This window comes from Microtus oregoni, unplaced genomic scaffold (genome assembly GCF_018167655.1).
Source record: "Microtus oregoni isolate MIOR12 unplaced genomic scaffold, Mior012 000144F_ref0000341, whole genome shotgun sequence".
NCBI lineage: Eukaryota > Metazoa > Chordata > Mammalia > Rodentia > Cricetidae > Microtus > Microtus oregoni.
Genome location: NW_024544794.1, coordinates 147,039 through 171,569, shown reverse-complemented (window position 1 = coordinate 171,569; position 24,531 = coordinate 147,039). Strand labels below are relative to the sequence as shown.

The 24,531-nt window shown below is 45.2% G+C and overlaps 1 long non-coding RNA gene across 1 annotated transcript in view; it reads left to right on the top strand.

The window, feature by feature from the left end:
• The window catches only part of LOC121444837, an 86,994-nt gene extending 64,467 nt beyond the window's left edge, over positions 1-22,527 (top strand). Inside the window, exons 3-4 of the long non-coding RNA XR_005973830.1 lie at positions 11,349-11,444; positions 22,463-22,527. This is a non-coding gene — a long non-coding RNA (uncharacterized LOC121444837). The remainder of the gene's footprint in view (positions 1-11,348; positions 11,445-22,462) is intronic.
• The last annotated feature ends 2,004 nt before the right edge of the window (positions 22,528-24,531 follow it).

Sequence of the window (24,531 nt, the reverse complement as noted above, 5' to 3'; positions counted from 1 at the left end):
ACAATTAACATCCCCCCCCAAATGTATTTGAATCAAGGTATTGTCCTTCTGATCATGTCACTATTACCATTGCAGTATGTGCTCTCAGGCGGAGATAACTATTGGCTTAAGTGTAAGGACACTTCTTGGGACAGGTTTTATTGATTACTGCTCACCCAGCCTTAGGGCAGATTTCACATCTGTGCCTGAAGTCCTTATTTGTGGAATTGGAGGAGTGTCAATAGTTAAATCATAGTTCTGAGGGTTACGTGAGGTATTTGATATACAGCATTTGGGAAAATACTAATAGATGTTCTTAATGGCAAACATACAGGACAATTATATACATATACACTAAATGCATACTTGTGTAATATGTACAGTAGCACTCTAGTAGACATACTATAGGTGAATATGGTGTGTGCATACATACTAATTAAATATGTGAATATATTTAGTCATATATATGCCATAAGCATGTCATGTTCACAGAGACATAGATAGAACATTTTTACTTGTTTTCTACTAATGAGGCATCAATAAACTCACCCATCTTAATCAGTGCCTTAGCTCACTTAGTAACTACTTCAATGAGGCTCCCAAGTGTATTAGGGTGAAACTTATTTGAAGCGAAAACGTTCACTTCGTCACTTCAAAGAGTGGACGCCTTTCCAGTCCCCATATGAAAGTTTCCAAGTGCGTGCTGTTGATCGTTCTCTGCCGTACAGGAGTCTGAAACGGCTCGCACTTTGAGAGATGCTCTCTCAGCCTTTTTCCAGGAAGCTGTGTTTGCATATCCACTCTTTGACATGCATAAGAGATGAGGTCTGGAGGGCAGGGTCGGAAAGAACAGAAGCAGCCATTCAAACCCGCGTCACCGGGAATCATCAGCAGTAGGGAGAGGCAGAAGTGGGGAGTCCAGGGCAGAAATGACGGGACCGAGCAGATCTGGGCTCGAGGGTCTGATGGAAGTCGGCAGGAGAGAACTTTCCACAGACAGCCTGACCACGTACATGTTCCAGGTTTCACATACATGTTCCATGTTTAGGTGTCTGTTGCTGACACGCGTGTCACATGGTTTGCTCCAAGGTGTCACGGAACTCACTTGTCCCCACCGTCACCCTGCTGAGTAGATTTAAGCCACAGCTAGGGAAAGGACTGGGTTTTGCTTCTGGACTGAAGTGCAGTAAAGGAAATAATTTATCCATGGAAAATAAGATAGGAAATTACAATATGAAGATTAACCCGGACTCAGTCAACACTACCCGTGCCTCTTTGAGTTCTTAGAGCACGGTGAAGAGTGTTCTCCAAACTTGATGTTCGCCTAGAACTGCCGAACCTGGCCCTCTTTATTTTTTTTTAAATATTTATTTATTATGTATACAATATTCTGTCTGTGTATATATCTGCAGGCCAGAAGAGGGCACCAGACCTCATTACAGATGGTTGTGAGCCACCATGTGGTTGCTGGGAATTGAACTCAGGACCTCTGGAAGAGCAGGCAATGCTCTTAACCACTGAGCCATCTCTCCAGCGAACCTGGCCCTCTTGAGAATAAGGTCTTTGGAAAGACAGCTGAGGGTCTCAGATTCAGTCATTTTGGGTTTAGGGAGAGTCTTAGATGCAGTGGCTGACGTCCTTATGAGGAGGGAACACAGGGGAAAGAGGCCATGAAGATGAAGGCTAAAACAGGAGGCATGTCACCATAAGCCGTGGGATGCCTGGGCCTCCAGAACCCCGGGATGCAAGGATGAATTTTTGCTGAGCGACCCTGTTGGTTTTGATTTCAGGCTTCTGGTCTCTGAAACTGTGAGACCACAACGCGGTTTAAAGATACCAAGCTTTTTACGTCTCTGTTCCCGCAGCCAGAATGCAGTGCCAGAAAACACCAAAATCTTAGGGTGGGCATCACAATTCCCACTGAACAGAGATGATTTAAAGGCGAATCTGAATTAAACTAATTTTGAAAGGATGTGACCTCAGCTTTCCAAAAAGGTCACTTTATGCAAATGCAGAAGAATTGCCCTTGAGATCTGTCTAATCATCTTCCCCAAATTGCATCTTGACATTCATTGAACAAATGAGGCAAGATTTTGTTTTGTTTACCTTTTTGTCTCCCTTCTCCTACAAAAGTCATGCAACTTCTCTTTTGTTCATCTCATCATACGCTTCCTGCATGTTAGATTTATTTATTTTATTTTTAATTATGTGTAGGTGTGTGTGTGTGTTGGGGGGGGGGTCAGTATGTGGGTTGTGTACACCAGTGCAGATGTTCAAGAAGGCCAAAGGTATAGGATGTCCTGGAGCTAGGATTACAGATAGTTGTGAGCTGCCTGACATGGATCCTGGGAACCAAACCCTGGTCCTCTGAAAAATCAGTAAGTCCTCTTAAATTCTCAGCCATCTCTCCTGCACCTCTTTAAATTTTATTTATGTATTTTATGTTCACCAGTGTTTTGTCTACATGTATGTCTGTGCACCGGTTGTGTGGCTGGTGCCTGTGGAGTCTAGAAAAGAGTGTCAGGTTCTCTGAAACCTGAGTTACAGGTGGTTGTGAGCATCCATGTAGGTGCTGGGAATCAAACCTGCGTCCTCTGGGAGAGCAACGGATGCTATTGACTGTGGGACCATCTCCAGCTCCACTTCCTGTATTTTAAACTTCAAATAAACAATGTTGTAATGAGTTCTGAAAGTGCCACCCTTGCTTGATTCTCTACCTTTAAAAAATCCTCTTCTCACTGCACTCCCTTGCCGTGGGACAATGGTTTGTACCCAGATATGAAGTGTAGGCGAGGTGACCAGGCAGGAAGTAGAGGCGGGGCAACAAGAACAGATGAATTCTGGGAAGAGGAAAGACTCAGTCTACAGTCATCATCCAGACACAGAGGAAGTAAGATATGACTGTTTCACCGAAAAAGGTACCAAGCCACATGGCTAACACAGACAAGTATTATGGGTTAATATAAGTTCTAAGAGTTAATAAGAAGCCTGAGCTAATAGGCCAATCAGTTTATATTTAATGTAGATCTCTGTGTGTTTCTTTGGGATCGAATGGTTGCAGGACTGGGCGGGACAGAAACCTCTGTCAACACCTCGCCTACTGTTGGAGAAGCCTACCTACACCAGTTCACTATTCTACTTCTGCCTCCTACAGGAGGCTCAACTCCCCCAGCCCAACTTTTCCCAGGCACCCAGTGCTTATTGATGTGTTTCTATGCATGTATGTAAATACATATGTGTAACTATGCTTAATAGTTTATATGTGTGGTGTGGCACATGATTTTATTTGCCTGCATCTGCTCTTTTCTTGGCAGATGCTAAATTCTTGAGGTCTGGGAATATAAGGTTCGCTCTTGTGTCCGGATACCAGCAGTGTCACGTGTTTTGTGTGATTCAAGTCTTTTAAGATCTTCTACTTAGCTTTTTTTTAATGACTCAGAATTCCTATGTAAATAAATATTCTGCGTGCATTTCAAAAGAATGCAGTGCTGTGATGCTGACGGTGTAGAGCTCAATAAATAGCAACCAAGTGATACATCGTCTTCAGCCTCCTTAAACACTTACTGAGATACTCATTCGCAATTGATACAAAGTATCAATTACCAATACAAGACTTACATTTCTCACATAGCTGCCAAGGATCTCATTCCCTCTGCAGTTCTAGGAGGCTTCTTTCATTTGTTTGATCCATTTGGAAGCTTGGTGATTAAGCACAGAAACATTTAGGATTATTAGGACCGCTTGAATCGATTCCTCCAGCATTGTGAAATAACCTTTACTCTCCACAGCCATAGGTCCGCGATGAAATCGACTCAGTTTGTGGTTGGCTCCATCACACCAGCTGTCTTCGGGTCACTGTGAGCCCGGGGATGTCTTCCGCACTTACACTTTGACCTACGTATATCTTTAGAAAGCATGTTTGTCACCGGCGGCAAATAGTTGGATCTTGCTTTTTAATCCAGTAGTAGTATCTCTGCCTTTTTATTGGCATGTTTAATAGTTCCCAATGGCTACATAATGACTTATGCTAATTGTGCCCTGCTCGCAGGAAATTCTTATCCATTTCACGGCTTCTGTGGGTCAGGAATCCAGGTTCCGCTCCAGCAGTACCGTGGCCTCAGGACTAGTGGTTCTTCTTCTAAAGAGAAGAATGGCAATCCATTGTTTTGCTTTATATTCTATCCGGGCTTGTTTGTTATTTGGAATTCTATCATCTATTATATGCAATCCTTTCCATAATCCTCACTTCTGACTCATTCCTGACCCTCGCCAATCGTTTCCATTTTTGAAAATTATAGGCATCGTTTTCCAGAGTCTCCCAGATGCACAGAAATCTGCACTGCTGAACTCAACCCTTGCACTACTGCAGCTGATCTGCAGACCACACTCTGGCACCCTAAGGGGCTGCTGAGCAAACACGAGAGCCTGACTGATGCCTGGGCTGAGGATATGAATGACGTGGGACTTGTTGCTTTGTTGACGGGGGTAGAAAGCATGTTCATCACTCAAAGACAGCTCGAGGCCACTGCAGCACTCGGTGAAGACTGATGGCCTCAGTGTGGTCCTCGCCTTGGGTCAATCTTGGCCATGGTTTGAGCTTCTCCTCCTCTTGTCGTGTTGTAATATGAGCAGCGGGGCTGTGTCCCGCCACCCAGCCGCCCGCATGGCTAGCTTATGCCCCAAAATAATTACACGGAAACTGTATTCTTTTAAACACCACTTGGCCCATTACATCTAGCCTTTTCTCAGCTAACTCTTGCACCTGGACTAGCCCATTAGTAATAATAATCTGTGTAGCCCCCGAGGTGGCTTACCAGAGAAGATCTTAACCTGCATCTGTCTGGAGTGGGAGAATCATGGCGACTCACTGACTCAGCTTATTTCTCCCAGCATTCTGTTCTGTTTTCTCCGCCTACCTAATTTTCTGTCCTCTTAAAGGGCCAAGGCAGTCTCTTTATTTAACCAATGAAATTAACACAAAACAGAAGACTCTCCCCCAACACTGTCGGGCCACGCCAAAATGTTAGCGCTCTGTTTTCTCCTAAGTCTCGTTTTCTTTTATAACACATCTTGCTACCAGTTTTTTAAAAATAAGAATCCCTTGGTTGTAAGCCCCCATCCCTCCTCCTGTGTACCAAGCAGGACATTCAGTGTATTGAAGGAGTAGTAGGACCTTTTAAACTGGAGGAGCAGCCGGGGAACAGGCTGGGTAGGAGACAATCAAAGTACAGGAGAGAGCAAGAACGGATGTCTGGATCCTAACCGGAGCTTGTCTCATCGGGATCCCAGCCCAGGGACGGGGCAGTGCCAACCATCTCCAACCCTGGCCTCACCAACTCATAGGCACCCTAGAGAAGGGCAGTGTGTTTTATGGATGTCCTACCAGAGGCCCGTGAAGTAAGAGAAATCATTCATTGAAAGGACGTTGGGTGCCATTGTTTGAAAATACAACGGTAGGCCATGGAATAGGTTCTAGGTAGGAAGGTAAACTAAACAAAACAGAAACTTTTAACCAAATGTTTAGAAGTGGCGATACATAGATGTGGCATTTAAAGAGAATTGTGTATGATCCTTGGTAGCTATTTTTGTATTTACAATGATGAAACCCCAAGAAACAAAGTCCATTTTCCTCTTGGTTAAGAAAAAAAAAAAGCCGTTGAGTGACGTTTTAAAGGGCAAGCCACCTAGGGCTGGCTTAGGAATGGCGGAAGTCAGTGTCTCAGACGTCTGGGTCAGCTCAAAGCCTGTCTGTCAGTCTGGCTCAGTAAGAGCTTCATGCACTCTGACTCAGCACGGAACCCCCAGCTGGAGCCCACGGGAGAGCCTTTCTGGTGGGTTAGCCGAACTTATATTTTTCAGGTGCTCACCTGAGGCTATAAAGGGATCTTTAGGTTTTCAAGGGTTCCATCAGTTTTCTGAAAGCACTCTGGCCCCATTTGGAAGGAAAAACGCAGCCTGGGAATATTTTGGTCACAGTTGTGGAACATGAGACCTGATTTAATACCAAAGGTCACGGCGCCGTGCAGTGGAAGCAACATTTCACTTAACGTTGAGACGTTGCAGGCGACGATGAAGCGCCATTGACTTGGGTCTGTATTGTCGGAGGTCTGCTATTCAGGCCGTCTGTCCTCCGTCATATTGTTTGTTCCGTCCTGACGGGTTCTGGAATGAAACCACGCGACAGCTGTTCCCCCCGCTCCCCGAATCTTCTCTGGAAGTAAGATATACATCTCATGTGGCTTTCCCCAGCACAAAAACGTTTGAGATAAATAAATACTCCATCTGTTGCCGCCCATCGGTGTTCTCCAATCTCTGCTGATTTCTCTGCACCGGTCTCAAACAGTGAGAGACTTGGCAGCAGGCAGCTGGTGTTTGTTGGAGGGCCCTGGCAGCTCTTCTCGGACACGGTAGACTCTCCAGTTCTTGCTAGTTGAGTGTTATGGTAACACGTCTCTTCTGTGTACTGCTTTGAGGGAAGTTATGAAACCTGCTGATTCAGGGATGTTGGCAGCCCAGATCCCGGATGAAAGCTTTCAGGAGGAAGTGACATTTAGGTTGACTTGTAAGGACTAGTAGGGTTCATTGTGGAGAGAGGGAACAGCGGAGATGGAAAGGGGAGAACTCGGTAGTGGGGTTGCAGCTTGCATGGAGGACTGAAGTGGGGGACCTGTTCTATAGTGTTCTGTGCTGTGCACATGTAACGGTGGGGGGTGTGAATGTGAGTGTATATACGTAAAGGTGTGAACATGGATGGGTGTTTGAACATACACTCGATGGTGCATATGTGTTTGTATGTATGTATGTGTAGGAGAGAAAGAGAAAGAGAGAGAGAACGAACACATATTTGGGGGGGTCTTTCTTGGGTCAGGAAGTGATGTGGGATTCCCCTCTGGATGCTGTGAAAATGTTTTATTACCAATGATTAATAAAGAAGCTGCTTAGGACTAAGACAGTGTAGAATAGAACAAATAGGAATTCCAAGCAGAGAAAGAGGCAGAAAGAAGGCAGAGTCAGGGAGATGCCACGTAGCTCCCGAAGGAGACAGGCACCTGAAACCTTGCCAATAAACCACGAGCCTCATGGTAAAATACAGAATAACAGGAATGGGTTAATTTAAGCTGTAAGAGTTAGCTAAAACTATGCCTAAGCTGTTGGCCAAGCACTGTTGTAATTCATACAGTTTCTGTGTGATTATTTAGGGTCTGGGTGGCTGGGAAATGAACCAGCAGCCCCCGCCTACAAAGAAGCGTAGCAAACCATGGGGCTGGAGTGATAAGAGAGATCTTGTCTGGATCCTGGAGTGACATGCATGGTTTCAGGTCCTGGCAAACAGAACACTTTCTATTAACCACTCCCTTCCTCACTGGACAAATGAGGTGTGTGACTAGCTTCAAATATTGGTTTGTTTGGAAATCAGTCTTTAAGTCTAATAGCCTGGATCAGAATCAGGCCAGGCTCTTCACTCATTCTGGAGCCAGAAGCTTGAGTCTCAAGGTGGCAACTGAGTGACACTTTCCTTCCCGGCAGTGTGCTCCCGAACCCCATCTCACCCCTGATTCCTCCCCTTGCTTAGCTGACTACATCAGGGAACTGGAATAGATTGATTCCTGCTTGTTTTGATTTATTGAATTTTTTAATATTTTATATGTTAGCGTGCTTGTTCTTAATTTACAGAGACTATGCATGGGATGATTATATCTATCCATCTTTAAGTAACAAAGCACACAGTAAATTAAGTTGTCCTTGACTTATACAACACCCTTGATTAAATTTTGGGCAAGTCAGTGGTCTTCAGGAATACGAAGGAATTGTGCTGCTCACCAGAAGAGTTATGCCCCTCCCCCCCTCTCTCCCCTCCCTAAACCATATCTTGATGCAAAACCAATCAGCAGTCTCTTTTTCTGAGCTGAGAGGGCAAGGCTCAGAGAGACGCCTGGATGTTCCAGCAACATCCTGGCTCCATTTATGTCCTTTCTTTGCTTTCCTCTTTGTCTTTTCATGTATTTCTAAATTATGCTACCTTGCTATTTTTCCCACATATCCTTGTAAAGCCCCTCGAATCCTTTTCAGGGACAATGAAGGTTATAAGTTTTCAAAAATAAATAGTATGAAGAAAGCATACGGTGAATTATGCACTATCTACTTAAGAACAACTGACTGTTTTCCAGCATTGTCGGACTTTAACTTATTTTAAGGTTGAACGGCTTGAGATGGAAAGAGGAGACACGCTGCTAGGCTCCCGGGTGCTGGTCCTGTGTTTCTATCACACTCTTCAGCATAGATGATTTGCTCCTAGGATGTGGGGAAGCGTGTTCAAGGACCCCAAAGAGACAGCATCCAAAGAAAGGGCTTCTCTCCAGTGCAGTCTAGTTCTACAAGGGGCCATCGGTGCTTTGTTGAACTCTGCATCCAGATAGGAGATGGGCCAACACAGCACAGCGATCCCCAAGGAGGGCTAGGCCCTAATTCTCCTCAGGAGTGAGGAGACCCCAGACAGCCCAGTAGCCTGGGCTACTCCACTGTGGAAAAAAGGCTCTTTGCTTTTCCAGTCAGACTGGGTCAGAGAGGAGTTTGGCTTGGAGTCTGGGGGATTAAGCAACCTCTTAGAGGGCGGCAGAGTGGCTGGGAAACAGCCATTAGGAGATGGATGTTCATTTGGATTACAGGGTAGTGCTTGGGGCGAGGAGGTAGCAATGCAATCGTATAAAATAGTGCTGCTGCAGGACTGGCTGGATTGAAGAGTTACAAGGAATTAGGCAAAGGGTTTTACTTCCTATGCATTTAAACTAGGACTTCTAAATTTAAACCCTTTTTTGCAGCGGGGGGGGATGCTTTCTATGAAAGAAAGAAAAGTATATTCATGGATCTTGGTTTGAGAAACAGCGATTTATGTCATGCGTTTTCTGAGAATCCATGCTCTCTGTAGGGAGCCAGTCATGTGCATCTGTGCATATAGCAATGTGTTTACTGCCTATGTGTGTGCTGGGGTGTGGTAAGTGTGTGTGCACAGCATGTGTGTGGGTGTGAAGAATGTGTGTGGTGACATCCCTCCTGTGATGGTATCTGTATTGAGTGTGGTATGCAGGCTACACACATGTATATGGCATGAAGTGGTATATGTGTTTGTGTTAGTGTAACATATGTATGGTATGTGCCATGCATATGATACAACATGACATTGATGCTGTCAAACACTATGACTCCCTTGGATCAGGAGCTAGCATGCTAGTACCGTTTTGTTCACGCCTTCCGTGGAGGCGGTGATAGAGGACATCCAGGCGTGTTCTGGTAACCGCTATGTGTTCTGTTTCAATCTGAAAGTGGAATGAGAAGAGAATATGATGACCATACTTTGGGTGGGGTGGTATGCAAACAGGTGGGTGATTCAAGGCAGATGGGGGCAGCTTGCCTCTTTTCTAGATACCTTAGAAAGAGCTGGTCTCTCATAAGAGAAGACTGGGTGTTGAGGAGCAGAAACACATCTCCCCTTTTATGAGACAAAGCGGTGCGAGAAAGGAAGCCCTGTGAACTGAGTGTGGAGGGGAGGAGGTCTGAAGCACGGTTGACGGAGAGCAGTGCTGTGGCCCTTTGTTCTGGTAACAGTGAGGGACATCCAGCTCACAGTTGGTCTGCTTATATGTCACCCTTCCTACAAAATGTCGAGAGACTAGTCAAGAAACATGCATGCTTCCAAAGTCAAATTTTAATATATATAAATAAATATAAAATATATAAATCTAAAATAAATAAAATGCAACATTTTAACATAGCACGCAACATATTAACATAGCACGCAACATATTAACATTGCATGCAATACTCTAGCCTGGAGACAAAGCCCTCTTGCAAGCAAATGAGACTTGGAAGAGTGTGCTGTGTCTGAAGGATGACCTGGGCACCTTGGTCAGATGCAGGGCCTCCCTGGGTAAATTTGGGCTGAAACTTGATCATCCGCATTTCTTACGAGTTTCCAGCGCAGAAAGAAGCTGCTGGACCACGGACTGCACATCCTTGAGCAGAAAAGTTTTACTTATATTTTTAAAAACTATGTTCTTTTCATGGATGATCTAGCAGATTCATAAAGCATAGTTCGTCTGGTAATTCGTATCTTTATCTGTTACTGTGCAATGTTGTTTATTTTGTTTGCAATTATTAAAACTATTATAATATGCAACCTTTGTGGGGTTGCTACTGCCTGCCAGGAACTGTTCTACATCCCTTATTTGTACTAAATCACGTAATTCTTACAACCACCCTCTGGGGTAGATATTATTATTATCCCCATTTTACAGAAAAGAATAATAAAAGGAAATAAAAAATATATTTCTATAAATTCTGTTAGTCTTTACTGTGATTCAAATATAATATATAAATCTATTAATAATAACTTTGAAATAAAATCCAAGGCTTTTGTTTTTTGGGGAAAGTCTAGTAAGCTATAACTATTTATATTATGAAGGTCAAATACCAACAGCTCCGCAGGATTCAGTCAGAGAACTTAGGGAAACTGTCCAGTCTTACTTCAGCCCACAAGTACATCACACGAGCTAAGGAGAGTGTCTTTCAAAAAACAATCTTTACATTTTCTTGTTGTGTGGGATGGGGCGTTAATGCCATGGCATGAATGTGGCAGCCAGAGGGGGATTCTCTGGTGGTCAGAGTTAATTCTCTTCTTCCACCGCACAGGCTCTGATGGTGAAATCCAGATCACCAACCTCTGCCGCCAGCTCCTTTACCTCCTGAGCCATGTTGCTGGCCCTAGGCAGTGGTATTTCTAATTGATCATGGGGTACTATGCTTTCTTGCTTAGAAACCAACCAACCAACAAACGCAGACTCAAGAGTGACTTTCCTACATTATGCTCCCACAAAATTCATCGCGTGTGCTGAGTGGAGCAGCTTTGCATTCTAACTACGATAATACAAACAAATGTTGACAAATGGGCCCAAGCATGAGCTCACGGCTTCACTGGGACAGGAGAGCAGCCCGGAAACAGCCTGATTCGAACTTTTATCCAAAGGCAGGTTGCTGTGATCAAAGTAGATATTCCCCATTGTATCTTTTCTTTGGGGATCCTATTATGCAGATGAGGTAGGTCACATGGCCAGACTATGTTTTGAAACCAGCAACCATATACCTCTTATCCAGTATCTTTTTCCATCAGAATGATTGGGAGCGAAGAGTATTGGTTTGGTGAGTGAAGATGATCATATTCGTATTTTTTTTTAAATCATGAATCCTTATGAATGAGTGACATTGATGTACATTTGAAACAATCTTCAACAAACTGATTTGGTGTAGCAATAGGACTTTTTGGGTTGTATCTACTGTCTACTTACCTATTGTATCTACCTCGCACTGTCCTTTAGAATGAACCACGCTGGAAAACATGCACATCCAAGTGACACAACTCTATTTGGGATTGCTTTCTGTGCCAAATGTCTCCACACGTTTGTCCAGAACAGGTGAGCATTTCTTCATATCAGTGGGCTTAACTTCGTTAAAAAGGTAAGGTGCTTATTAGGTCACATGACCCCCCCCATAATGCCGACTATGGAAGACGAGACATGAGTATCCTGTTATCCAAGACTTCACCCTCTTCTGCCTCTTTCTTTCTCTTTTCTTTTGAGGCTGGGTTCAGTCTCGTGTAGCCCAGGTTGGCCTGGAACTCAACACAAACTGAAAAGGTCGCTCAAACCCAGGATTCTAGGGCCACCTACACCATGAGAGTGCAGGGACCTTTGCTGGGGTAGACCTTCATCACGACACTGAGGACGGCACACCAATCAGAATCTCTGATAGACAATTATGTACTTTTGATGATCCTTAACGGGACAGAGCAGTCTCTTGAGTGAGATAATAGACAAAAGTTTCTTTAAACATGGTGTTTCAGAAGAGAGATGTTTCTTATGGTCTTTGTAGGTAGAAAAAAATGTTTCTGAAGGAGTACTCCAATAAGGTTAATACGAATTATTTTTAGAAGAAGACTTTTCTAAACAGAGAAAAATTGAAAAGAAGTTCAAGGGAAGAAGCGATCAAGGCAACCCGTGGAGATAAAAACACAGACAAGTTTAAAAGATGGAGAGGTAAATTAAAGTGAGGGAGACAGAGACCAGAAGTGGGAAGGGCTGCACACGGCTTTCGTCCTCTCGCGCTGCCTTGGCAGGCGTGGACTCTTGGCCGACCCTCTCTATATGGTGCTTTTCTGGAGCTGGGAAGACCTGTGCAGTCAAAACAGATGCAAAACCTCGTCAATACTCGTCATTTGGCTTGGACGTCCTCCCAGAAAAGGTTTTCCAGGAGCCTCAGCAGCTCAGCGGGGTAACAGCAAACATGATGATGGTCCTTACCTGCTCAAGATTCCTCCAGCCTTCCTCTCCGAATCAACAAAATAGCAGAGGAGCCTGGCAGTGCCAGGACCCTCTGGTTGAGGCAGGACAGGGAAGACGATTCCATGTGTGGATGATCAGTCTTTCATCATGTGGTTCACCTTGGCCAAGTGTGAGTGTGGAGTCTCCACAGCAACAGACCTGTGAGCTCAGGGAGAGCCATTTCAACGCTCTGGTGGCTAGAACTCATTTGTGCCCGTCTGTCCTGTGCACATGTGGTCCTAATGAGGAAAACGAGCGGCCGTCTTCAGTGTATTATAGTCAGTGTCTCGCGTTTAGCCAAATAGCTGTCATTCATCCGTCCCATTCACTCAGCAAACATGTTCTAAATGCCTGCAAAGCGCCAGCTGCTGTTCCAGGAAGTAGGGATTCGGTCGTCAACAAGAACGACAAAGTCCCTGATTATGAAGTATTTACTATGCAGAAACCCAATGGGAAGATTGCCTTTTTAGCTGGGTGCAATCTAATCGATTTAATGTCAGAGTTACTTCACAAGCCTTTGCGCTTTTCAGAGGGTTTCAAAACTCTTCAATCAGGGACGCTAGTAGGGGGAAAGAGATGATCTTGGAACAGGGCTCAACCGAACAAACACGACATAAAGCATGATCCTCCAGGCCAGCCGTACCTAGGAGCATAATTCCTTCTGTGCAAGGCCGGGTGACTGTCGACGGGGACAGGTTCCTAGCTCATGGCCATTTCAAAGGACACAGAAGACCATCTCATAGGATTATACTGAAACCTGTTTTAGATTAAATTCTTTGGCCATTTGACACCCTAGTAGCCCGGCCAGATTTGTATTTATGAGAGAGAGAGAGAGAGAGAGAGAGAGAGAGAGAGACCTTCCTAATAAAAACAAGGAGACAGAAGATCATATCTCTTCTACTGAGATAGAAATGAGAAAAATGAGAAGAAATGGGGAACAAACCCCTGCCTCTGATGTATTGTCTGCAAAGTTCGGGTGCACCAGGAGCATTCACAGAGTCTCCTGTGCCCTCCAGTGCAAAACCCCACTAGCCACTGCTTCCTAAGGCCGAGGATCAAATCTCATATTTCTGCTTAAACAACAGCAGCAATGAATATTCATCTCCGGGTGACGATGGTCAAGCATTTGACAGAACTAAGCACAGGAAGTACCAAAGAACTCTGCCTCCAGCTTCCAGGGGCTAATCTAATGTTCCTTCCGAGTTTGAGGAAGGCTGCCGAGGAGGGAAATAAAAAAGAAATGCAAATTTGGGGTTTCCACCTGGAGACGGGTGGCATTAGAAACGGATGCAGAACAGATAAAGCGAGAACACAGAGGCAATGTTCTTTCAGAAATTGGTGGCATAAATCACTCAGCTGTGTTTGTCTCCAGGCTAGCTAACACTCAGTCACACCCGTCACTCTCACGCTAGGCTTTCACAGATACCAGCTCTACGAGCCAGGAGCCTGGCGAGCGGCTCCTCTTGACACCTACAAGAGGTCTTCGAACTTATTTCTGTACCGACGCGTACCATCTGAGGGAACATCCTGTAGCTAATGAAGCAGTTCTTAAAAATGGCTTCCTAATGAGCTCGAGCTCGTTTTTCAGGGCTTAAAACAAACACACTGTCTGCTAGCTGGCTGCTGGGAAGCAGAAGACACCTCAAGGGTTAATCTGCTGGGGTCTGAGACTGCTGATTCATTCCAGATGGCTTCTGCTTGCAGGTCCAGGAGCTGATTGTCACTTGCGGTGATTCTTGAATTTGACTTTATACTTGTTATTAGGAAGCACTTCTACATCAAATTATTTACTACTAAATTAATCCTGGGAGCTGGGACTGCTGAAGTACAGACTTTAAACCACAGCGGAATGACCCCTGAAATGGAAGGTGGCGCCTGGTGTTTAGGGCTCTGTGGTAGAGAGATGAATGAACTATGACCCACCACTCCCGCTGACATGCGACCGAATCTGTGCATCCGACGGCACTTTGTCTGGTAGACGTACGCCCACAAACATACCTGCTGCCTCCTTTATGTGGTGGGTCATAGCACAGACTCAGAAATTCTGGTTCTGTCGGTGATTAACCCTCTGTCTGCCTTGGAGACAGAGGCTAATCATGCTCTACCTGCAGAGCTGCTGTAGATGCCACCCGAGGTGGTGCTGGTAGGCGAGGAGATGCTCGCAAAGTTGGTGGTGCCTAGGAAGAATTGGCGAGTCCGTAAAGGAAGGGTGGGGCTATCATATCTAGTTCTCCCACGCCAGCATGCCAGGGATCGCGAGATGCTCCACGGTTGAATACACAGCTGTAGAAGAAGAAACAAGTCCTCAAGTCCCGTCTGAGCATCCGTGGGGTCTTTCTCATGCTACTGCATACTTAGCTTTTTTATTTTACACGCAGGAAGAGAAGTTTGGGAGGAAGCAGATTCTTACCATAGCATAGACATACATGTCCTTAGACATACAAAGGACGCAACCAGTGAGGGTATAAGAACTTAGAGACTAAATTTCTAAACTTGAATCCATCATCTGACCCCTCATTGACTCTGTGTGCACAGGAGTGTGAATGTGTGTGTGTGTGTGTGTGTGTGTACATACATGTGTGTAGTTGCGTATGCCTGTGTGTAGAGATCAGAGGTTGCCCTGGATGTCTTCCTCAATCACTCTCTATCCTATTGTTTGAATGTGTGTGTGTGTGTGTGTGTGTACATACATGTGTGTAGTTGCGTATGCCTGTGTGTAGAGGTCAGAGGTTGCCCTGGATGTCTTCCTCAATCGCTCTCATCCTATTGTTTGAAACAAGGTTATTGTGGAGCGCAGAGCTAGCTGGATCGCGTGGCTGGATGACCAGAAAGCCCAGGGACCCTCCTTTCTCTGTCTTGCCAGCTCTAGGTTTACAGCACCGAGGCCGCTCTCGGCTTTCTCCTGTGGATGCTGAGGTTCCGAACTCAAGTCCTAATATTTTCGTACGGCAAGCCCTTTGACAATAGAACCACCTCCCTGACCCTGTAAATGACTTTTGACCCATCATAGCTGGTGGGTTTTTCATAGATGCTGGCTCATCTTTGAAGCCGCTGACACCCATTTTGTAAATCTTCCTGCCTGTCCTCCTCAGATCTTATGAAATGATGGATCAGTGAGGTGTTTATCCAGCAGCTGGAGGAACATTCTTTCTCCACAGTGAATCGTGGAAACTGAACCCAAGAGATGCCACCTGGGTGGTGTCATGCTGTAGGGACATGTGTATAAAAGTAACACCCCAAGTTGATATGTCACAACTGACAGAATACAGAATTTTTCTCTGTCGGTTTTTTTGTTTTCTCATATGAATAAAATGATGTGTGTCAATCAATATCACTAGTCAAAACAAGACAGAGAGTTAGACACTTTTCCTCAGAATCTAAGTATTGACTTTAACAGTGTCCGTGACAGTCTAGCACGTACTTGCTATCCACTCACCGAGCATCTATTGAAAGTCTGCTCTACGGATGTATTCTAGGGAAGGTTTAGAATACAAAAGAGTAAGTTTCAGACACCCACAAAAAGCAATAGACCCGGCCTCGGGTGAGCTTGGGAAAGCCAATACTGAAGGCGGTAACTCAAGGGACATAGAACGTGTGTGATGTGTAGCATGAAGGGGATTTCCATGGGGTATGCTTGAGTATGAGACAGAAATATCAGATATTAGTGCTTCAGGCCTGCAAAGGAGGATAAAGCATTGCCAACAAAGGCAAATTTTTCAAAGAAAAAGCTACATTTTCCAATATTTTCCCCAATTTTACTTTAAGGTCCCAGCCTTGTTCCTTGCACTGAGAGATTAGAATCATTTCTCTGTCTCTCTCTGTCTGTCTCTTTCCCCCCTCTCTCTGTCTCTCTCTGTCTCTCTCTTTCTCTCCTCTCTCTCTCTCCTCTCTCCCCCGCCTCTTTCTCATTGCTCATTTATAACTTTTATCTCTTTTCCTCCTGGGGGTTATTTGCTTATTTAGAGAAACTTTTTATGTACTCTAGATGATAATCTATAATAATTAAACGTTTTGCAAACAGATTCTCCCATCCCATTGCTTTTTTTTAACTTGCTAGTAGAAGCGTGCATCTCCTGACAGTTTTCAATATTCCCCTAGGCAAATCTGCCAATATTTTTCTTTAGTTTTGGGGTCGATTTGCTTTAAAAGCTTGCTCCACCCAGAGTTTATATTCTGAAACCTTTGGACGAAATTTTTTCTGAGTCTTTTTTCTTTACATTTAAGTTTAGGGTCCAGATTTGGTTTTGAATATAGCATGGTGCTAGTATAATGTTTTCTGCCCCCTCCCACCATGTGCTGAATTAGGACGCATCCTTGGTTTTAACTTATAAATGGAGTTAACCCCAATGACTACAAGCAGACAATTCTTAATGATCCCAGCTAACGAAGAAAGGTAGTGTCACCAATACAACCAAACTTCTCTTTCAGCTTTGACATCTAGATATTTGCTTCCGAACAACTTTAGTAAGTTGCAACAATTTTTGGCTCTCAGAAAAAAAGAAGCAAAATGGGTCGCTTCTCAGAATGGGAAGAACTTGGGATATGAGAAATCCAAAGACCATGCCTGTTATCTTTCCTCCTGTTTCTCTATCACACACCCACTCCTTCTCTTTCTCTCTTCTTCCCTTTCTTATTAGTATGTTTTTCCACAACTGAAAATATAGACTTCATAGACCCCCCCATTTGATAAAAAGTATTGCTAAAAAACATGGCATGTATGCCGGCTAGTTTTAAGTCAACTTGACACGAGCCAGAGTTGTCTGAAAGGAAGGAACCTCTGTAAGATCTTTCTGCAGGCATTTTCTTAATTAGTGATTGATGGGGGAGAGCCCAGCCCATTGTGGGTGGGGCCATCCCTGGAGTGGTACTGAGTTCTATAAACAGTAGCCTCCCTGACTTCAGCTCCAGCCTCCAGGATCCTGCCCTGTTTCAATTGCTGCCCTGGCTTCCTTCAGTGATGGATTACACAATGAGGAAGCATAAACTAAATAAACCCTTCTTCTCCAACTTGCTTCTTGGTCATTTTGGTCATGGCATTTCATGGCAATAGAAACCACAAGTAAGACAGCACTGCAGGCACAAATCCTCTCAGTTCCATAATGAGGGAAGCCAAAGCGTTCCTCGCCACATCTGACAGCAGCAAATCTCAGCAAAGCACCTAATTCATTGCCGGGCCATCTCTGGTTAGTCCTTTACAAGGCCACGAGCCACTCACTCCTGGATCCATCTCTATGACTGGGAAGACTGGCTCCTAGTCTCAGCCTAGTGACCCGTGCTTCAGAAAGTGACAGGGAAGAAAGATGACCAGGGTTGTGACTGCCAAGACAGTCATGGAGACAGTCTTTCCAGTCTGTGATTTGCTACAATCAATAATCATAAAAGCAATACAAGCATTTACATTCCCCTATTGACTAGATTAGGTTTTTTGACATAAAACATTGTCTTCCTCATTTTTTTTTAGTATCTTGTACTTGCATTAAATTAATTTCCCTAACGTCAATATATAATAATTGATTCAAAGCCTGGGTTTATGCCATATGATTTAAAACAAGTTGCTCAACTCCTTCTTGTTGACAGTTTTCATTTATAAAATGAGGCCTTTGACTTTAAGATCTTGGAAAGTACAGAGAAGATAACCCAAGACCAGAGAGACAAGAAGCGAAGTTCTCATTTGCCAAAATGATTTCCCAGTGAGCGAGTAGATAAACGGTGTTCATAGGATCCTAAAAACCCTCCTGATCCGACGCATGTCCCTTAAGGAAACAGCAAACCCTGGCACCAGAGCCCTCTGAGTGTGGCAAGGGACAGGAAACCAGCTCAAGTTAGCTTGATGAATTGGAAAGGAAGACCGGGCCAGTTCCCTCCCATGCGGGGTGGATACTGCGTTGCACAGAGGCTAAAGGAACCAGGGTCTCAGAAACTCTAAATGGGGACTTGAAGCTGCTGTGGTCTGTGTCCCTTCTGTTCATTGCTATTTCTTCTTCCCTTTGCCTCGGGGACCTCATTATCTTGTGATAAGGAATGTGGCTTCGAGAAACTCCCAGTTAGCAATCAAAACCCAAAGGTTAAACTTTCATCTGGAAGTCCTGGCTGCACTGTATGTATGTATGTGTATATATATGGGAACAGTGTATTAGAATGAGAGAACTGGGCACATGTACACTCCTGTGGACAAGGAGATATCTTTTAAGAAGAAGAAAGTGGGATGGCTGGAGAGGAAGGATTCCAGACACAGGAGATCGAAAGGCAACCTGTATTTAATCTGGCGACCACTATGTGGTAGAGCTTTCTATGGGGCAAAATTGACAGCCACTGTGGCTTGCTACATAGTTTCCTCACAAACACGCTCTGTGTTCACTGCCTTGTTTGCTTACTACAGTGAGCAGATCGACTCTAGCCATCCTCACAGAAATTCGGCAAAGCTTAGAAGGGTGGAGGAGTCACGATATATATATGTTTTTTTGAGTTTTCAAGACAGGGTTTCTCTGCAGCTTTGGAGCCTGTCCTGGAACTAGCTCTTGTAGACCAGGCTGGCCTCGAACTCACAGAGATCCGCCTGCCTCTGCCTCCCGAGTGCTGGGATTAAAGGCGTGCACCACCACCACCCAACTTATTTTTCACATTCTATTTGAGGAGCTCCTTCACAGCTTTTCTCCTGGGCGCTATACCTATTTCATAAGCTCCTGAAACTTTAGAGCTTGGTGTATCTTGTGGGTGCAAACGATGGGTTTCGTGGATATCACTCGGAACCCGTGTGAGGCTTGGAAGTCTTGCCTAATCTTCTCATAGAATTTGTGACTGCAGACAAACCGCCAAGAGTTCCATGCATGGTCGTGTCCAGATGATGAGTCCTCGTGAACTTAGCATTTGGGAAATTAAAGGAGAAATATAGAGAGGAAGGAGATGAGGAAGAAGAATTGGAGAGGGTGGAGCAAAGGAGCATTCATCTCTGAGGAGCCCACACGGGTCTCCAGGGGAAGAACGGGCAACTTGGACGGAGCTTTGTAGAGGTGTAAAGGATGCTGTAAGTAAGGTACAAGACCAGAGGGAATAGCCTAATGGCCACGCAGTGGCTTGGTCCCACAACGTAATGCTGGGAGCTTTCAAAGCAATAGTGAAGGGAGGAAGGGTGGGGAGGATGGAAAGGGATGGAGAGCAGGGGAGACTCATTTAAATAGTTCAGAGAGGCTGGTCGGCAGGCGTTGGAGATTGATCGCTCGTGTTTAGCGTCACCCATGACTCTTACCTCAAACCTTACCCAGTGCTGTATCATCAGTTTCTCTGCTGTCAGGAACCTGCCGGCAGCACACGGATTGATGTTTTTAATGCTGTATTCAAATATTCCGAAGACATCACACAATTAGTAAGTGCATCATGTTCTCGCCATCCTAATGATGTTTTTGAGTGAAAAGTGCCTCTCACACATCTGTCCTCTTAATGTCTATTTTTACTGTGGGAGTCATAGACACGAGGATAATTCCTCCACGGTGCCAGTTTAAGTGATTTTTAGAAACTCTGCAATGATCCAAAATTCATTATTTCAGCTCATTTGGTTCCCGTTTTGATTACATCTCCGCGATAACGTCAGGAAAGTGCTGGGCTGGTGTTAGCTGGCACGCCCGAGGTCCCTGGCTGCCTGGGTCTCACTTCGACCAGCCAGTGGAAGGACCATGGGCATGGGGCAGAACCGAACCCGCAGCCTGCACAGAGTGATCATTTGGGCCCCTTCGAGATTGAGTATCAGCAGATTCTGCGGCTGAGGGAATTACAACTAAGATCACAAAAAGATGAGACTCTCACACTGAGCGTGATTATTGCTGAGCAACTTCCAGGTTGTGAATTGAGGGCAGAAGCCTGTGGCTTGAATCCTGGTTCTTCCACCCCTTTGTGTCTTCCTCCCTGAGCCTCAGTCTCTATATATTGGAGGCGGAAAATACACTGCTTTTCATGGTGCTGACCTACAGAAGAGGCAAGGGGACACTTAACACAGGGCTAAGCCCCTAAAGGGAGCTCCGTGCCACGGAGCCAGGAGTGCTAACTACTGCAGCTTGCAACTCAAACCTAGTCAACACAGAACTGTAAAAAGTTCCAGTCTTTCATTCACGTGTGTAGGCTCTCAGTTACTCATTCAGCACAGGCGAATTCTAATCAACGAACATTTGCCTGAGGACTCATTAAAAACAGGTGGCCCTCTCACCAGGGATGTCCCTGGGTTCTTTTTCTATTCTTCCTCCCTGGCTTCCCCCCAGTAGGCTACTTTTGCTAGAATGGGAACCATTTTGGACCAGTTTAACATTCTGTAATCTTTCAAAGTAACCAGCTCCTGGTTTTGATTCATCTCAGCCCCCGACTTCTGCTTGGAAGGAAGAGTCAGTGAAGCCCAAGCCTGCTGTATCTATTTCCAGAGCCGATGTGTTTGGTTGCTCGTGTGTGAAAGTGCCAAAAGCAGCCTGGGTGACTGTCCTGGGGAACATCTGCGCGGTGTTTGTCATCTCTGCGTTTGAGAACTATGTCAGTACGTGCAGACCCGTGACAACCTCGGGACTTTATCTCCAAATGTGCCATCAATGACTAAGGGCGCAGACGAACACAATCAACCAGACAACAATTTCAGTAGAGGGTAAGACTGGGAATTATGATGTGCGGCTGAGGCCTCTGGGGTAGAAATCCATTCCTGTCAGAGAACAACAGAGCTTCTGGAAGCCCGGCAATGTGTGAGATCGCTTCAGAACCAGACAGCGTGTTTTGTTTGGGAAGTCCAGATTCAAGTCCTGCCTAGGGTAATGAGTGGCAGAAGCAGCTTTCCTGATAAAGTCGAAGGAGGAGATGTGTCTAGGGCCGAGCATTCTCCAATGCTCCTCATCAGCACCAGGGGCTAAGCTCAGCCCTCTGCAGAGCTCAAAGGTTCCTCAAGGCAGAAATCAGCCCCTCCATCCCAACCGCTGGGAACTCGAGACGAATTCAACTCATATTGTTTCTATGAACGCCCCAGTGGCTCTGTCTCCTTCCAACGATTCAATCTTTTGTCTTCAACTGCTATCTGAGAGACGTGCCCCAGTGATTATTTTGGACTCTCTCCTAGAACCCAGAAATTCCGTCTTCGAAGGTTGAAAACATGCCTGGTCATTTAGTCTGACTAGACTTTTTATAAAGGCACCGAATACAAATAGATTCTGGGGGAATAAATCAACTTCAGGCCTTTTTACTGCTGAAGGCTTAAAATAATTCCCAAAAAGGCTAATTATGTCTTTCTTTGCTCAGTAGTTGGGCTCAATAATAAGCACCAAACATATGGCGGAGCTTGGGCTGCTTAATCCATCACGGCCTTCTGCTGAGCAGCGGGGCCACCAGGCTTAAAGGAAATTACATGCAGAAAGCTCACGCGTATTAATAGCTGTAGAACCTACCGTTGCCAGAAGTGATAGCCGCTAACCTGGCTCCCGAAAAATTCTTCAATTTGCTAGTAATCAAAGGACCATAATGGAAAATAATAGTGACACTTTATTTTTCATCTATGAGGTTAAGAGAATGAAATTTTAACTGTGTGCATTTATTGGGGGGATGGAGGGTGCACCTGCCACTGTGTGTCAGTCGGGGGAGGTCAGGGGACAATTTGTGGGAGCTGATTTTTCTCTTTTTACTGTGTGGGTCTTGGGCATGTAACCCAGATCATGAGGCCTGGAGATGAATGCTCATACCTGCTGAGCTTTCTTGCTGGCCCTAAGATAAGAGATTCCTTTAACATTGAGTAAGGGCTGATGAAGCAAGCACATTTCTGCCTTAGGTTGATGTGGGATTTCCCTCTGTATGCTGTGATTACCATAGATAGATAAAGGAACTGCTTTGGGCCTATAGCAGAGCGATAGGGGAACAGAGCTAGGCAGGGAAAACTAAGCTGAATGCTGGGAAAAGGGAGGCAGAGTCAGGAGAAGCCTTGGAGCCACTGCCAGAGACAGACATGCTAAAACTTTGCTGGTAGACCATGACCTAGTGGTGATGCACAGATTAATGGAGATGGGTTGAATTAATATGTAAGAGTTAGCCAATAAGAAGCTAGAGCTAATGGACCAAGCAATGATTTAAATAACATGGTTTCTGTGTGATTATTTCAGGGCTGAGCAGCCAGGAACCAACAAGCGGCCTCCTCAAACATTAGGTTGAGGAAACAGATCTGCACAACCGTTCTGGGTGGCTATTTGGCCAGAGGTTCAAGAGCCACAGAAATAGTCACGTATTTCAAGCCGGTCATTTTGTAGTCAACTGAGCCCTCGTCCAAAAATCTATCTGAGGCTAAACTGAAGAGTTGTAGATTAACAGCTTTGGAGAGGAGATGTCCAAACAGTCTTGGTAGCTACACTTGGGCAAATCAATAATGAAAAGGAGCAAGTCAAGGAAGGAAAAATACAGAATCTACAGTCTGAGTCATGAAGGGTAACAGGAAGTGTGAACAAATGGGAGAAAAGCCTGAAGCTAAGTCAGATAAAGGGAGTGGTGACCTCGGAGCAAGATCCCACCCAGCTAAGCTTCCGATTTATAAAAAGGAATGAAATAAAAGCTTAGGGCCAGGCACGGTGCCGCACACCTTTAATCTCAGCACTCAGAAGTAAGAGGCTCTCAGGTCTCTGAGTTTGAGGCCAGTCCAGTCCACAAACTGGATTCCTGGATGGTCAAGTTTAGGCAGTGAAGGAAACCATCAAACACAGAAAGTCGGTGAAGATGTCATTGAATGAGGGGACCATGTTTCAGCCCAAGAAGGCAACAGAACTCGGCGGCTTCAGCTATGTGGTTCTGGCTTTAGAGTCAAGAATAGAAGAAAGGGGTTGTGGGATCTCTTTCCGTGACGAAGGGGAGAAGTGTGCTGTAGTCAACAAGGAAAAAAGGAATTGGAGATCTGAAGAGAATTCGACATCAGACATGGAGATGCAAGTTTGGAGTTTGCCCTGATGATTTGGGGTCTTGCTTTGGTCCAGTGTTTCCTCTCTTGCTCCCTTTTCTTCCTCTTGGAACGGTAACATATATCCTGTGCCACTGTATGTTGGAAGTATGTCATCTGCTTTTTAATTTGGATTTTATAGGAGATTACAGTTGAGAGATGGTCATGTATCCCAGAAGAGACTTTGGACTTTTAAACAGGATTGATACTATTAAAGATTATGAGGACTTTTGAAGTTGGACTAAATGCATTTTGCGTTATGATATAGCTACAAGCCTATTTGTGGAACGTGGTGATTTGAATGCAAATGGCCTCATAGACTCAAGGGAGTGACATTATTGCAGATGTGGCCTCGTGGGAGTAGGTGTGGCCTTGTCGGAAGAAGTGGATCTGGGGCGTGGGGGGAGGGGGGTGTCAGTGGCTTTGCGGTTTCAGTAGCTCGGGTTAGTCCCAGTGTTCCTCTCTCTTCCTGTCATCTGCAGATCTGGATGTAGCACTCTTGGCTCCTTCCCCAACACCATGTCTGTCTGGGCACCCGCCATGCTTCCTGCCTTCATGACAATGGACTGAACCTCTGAGCTGTAAGCCAGGCCCAATTAAATGCTTTCTTTTCTCAGAGTTGCTGTGGCCATGGAATCTCTTTACAGCAGTAACTGAGACACTGGGTCAGTAGTTTTAGAGAAACCATGAATCAGCAGAATAACCCACATTCAGTAGCTAACGGTGTTCTGTTCAATATTAGAATTAGAATTCATTGTGAGCATTGCTGACCCTTACAAACACCCTCAGTGCATTTATGGAGCCCCACTGTGTGCTGAAGCGCTGTCACGGGTGAAGAAGGGACAGGTGAAACCCCACTGTGTGCTGAAGCGCTGTCACGGGTGAAGAAGGGACAGTAATGAGTACCACAGATACAGTGCTGCCTTCCCAGAGCTCACAATGTTTTCACCGTGCTGACTTTGGCCACTTTTGCCTTTGTCACAGCAGCTTGTTAGGGTTTCAGGACAGAGGCACTGAATGGATGGATCCTGGGCATAGCATTGTCAGGCACGTGGTCGCAGCATCCCCTTTTCACACGGAAATTCTCTTGCATGACCCTAAGCATTTTAGTGTGTTAGACACAGCTGCCTTGGACCTTGTGGACCACGGGGAATGACAGCGGTGTCTAGTTGGTTCCTACACCCTGCAGCAGAGTATCACAGACGAGCCACAGGAGCCCAAGGAAGCACTAAGGGAGTCTGAGTGGGA